Below are 1871 nucleotides of genomic sequence, written 5' to 3'. Positions count from 1 at the left end.
AACAAAGGGACCACCAGCTCCATGATGTTAAGGCTGCAGTGCGGACGGAGATACGATATGGAAAATGTCGCATCTCCGTTGAGGAACGAGATAAAAAGTTTCCCCCACCCCCCCATAACACAAAAACTAAAAATACTCTAAAACATACAAGTAAAAACAGACTAAAAACAACAAAAGAAATGTCTGAGACAGGCTGTTGGCAAGGCTGGCATGTATGGCACCACCCGTTACACAAGGTTTAGTCTCGCATTATTCTCATATACTTTATCATGCCCACATTCATTGTGCCCACTGGTGTGACTTAGTTTCTCTTCAGTATTTGACTGTACCACGTACTCGATTGCACTCGCCCTTGGAAAATGTATTTAAACCTCCCTGGCAGCAAGAGCAACAACTGACCCCGAGTTCCTCCAGCACTTTGTGTTTCGCTCAAGAATCCAGCATCTGCAGTTTCTTGTGTTTCCTGACCATTTCTTGAAATGTCTGTAGAAGGGTCCTGTCGGTCCGTCGCCGATCCCTGCGCCGGGCGTGGTGCGCGCCCGGGCTGGTCGCCTCGTGCGTCCTCCTGTCCGCTTTGTACCTCCGGTTCTTGGGGGGGGGGGGGTCCTGTGGCGGTCCCTGGGGATCAGGCCACTCCTTGGGTCAGCCCCCTCGTCACTTGACGACAGGCTTAAGGGGTTAGAGGTCAGCTCATTGAGAGGTGTGGTTTATCCCTAGGTGGACTTCACTGTGAGTAGGAGCTCACAGCCAAATAAAGACCTTTTGCTAAACCTGCCTGGCGTTCAGCCTATTCTCTGGCCGCCGCCAGGCCACTACACTATCCATGTTCTCCAGAAATGTTGCCTGATCTATTGAATGATTCCAGCACTTTGTGTCTTTTTTTGTAAACCAGTATGTGCAGTTCCTCATTTTGTTAATGTCTTGTGCTCTCATGGACTGTTGCAAATTTGCCCTCCAGCTTTTCCTAGTTATTTCAAAGGGCTTGTGTGTTAAGTGGTGCACTTCGGCACGGCTTCTGGGCACAACCAAGGCTTTCAATAGCACTCCAGATCCACCAACTTCACTTTAACCAGCCAGAGACCAGGTATTCCCAACAGTCATGATTCTTAAAGTCTCTAAGAATCAGGCGAATCAGTGGAATTGTACAATAAAGGGCCACTGTGGAGTTTATCTGTGATGCCCCCCAGTTAAAATCCACTGTTGCACATTTGTCAGATGAGGGAACCCATTTCCCCACTGATGCCCATCCTAGGGAACAGTACCACGACAAACAGCAATCAATCTTACAATTGAGCAGCACAAATCCCAGTGCAATCACCTGACTTGTGGAATTGGGAAGAAATAGATTGTAAGAGGCCCAGTTCTTCACAGGATTATTTTCTCTGTTGGGAGATAGTTCACCCACGTGGAAGGTTGAAACACGTGCCCAGATTAGAGACTACACCGTCAAGGTACAAAACTAACACTAACTTCACTGCTTAAGAAGGGTGTCAACCCAAAACGTCACCTATTCCATTTCTCCAGATGGTGTCTGAGTTACTCCAGCTTTTGGTGTCCATCTTACTCCTTTGAAGTTGAGGGAAATGTTCAGCTCACTATACTAATGTATCTTAAACGTGTCTAATAACTATTTTGGCCAGGAGTTATGGCACAAAACAAAATAAACTGATCACAATGGTGGAACTTCATCGTGACTGAAACTCAATCTTTATTCTAATTGTGCATATTTTCTAAATCATGTTGTGGTTGTACTGCAGCCAGCTTCCATCCACCGAACCTGCCCACAGTATCCCTCAGCTGATGGAACGGCTCCATTTACAGCAACAAGTGGAAGCTAAATTCATTGATGTACAGCCACAAGAATACTCCAG

This window comes from Rhinoraja longicauda, chromosome 17 (genome assembly GCF_053455715.1).
Source record: "Rhinoraja longicauda isolate Sanriku21f chromosome 17, sRhiLon1.1, whole genome shotgun sequence".
Classification (NCBI taxonomy): domain Eukaryota; kingdom Metazoa; phylum Chordata; class Chondrichthyes; order Rajiformes; family Arhynchobatidae; genus Rhinoraja; species Rhinoraja longicauda.
Note: the sequence above shows the minus strand (reverse complement) of the source record.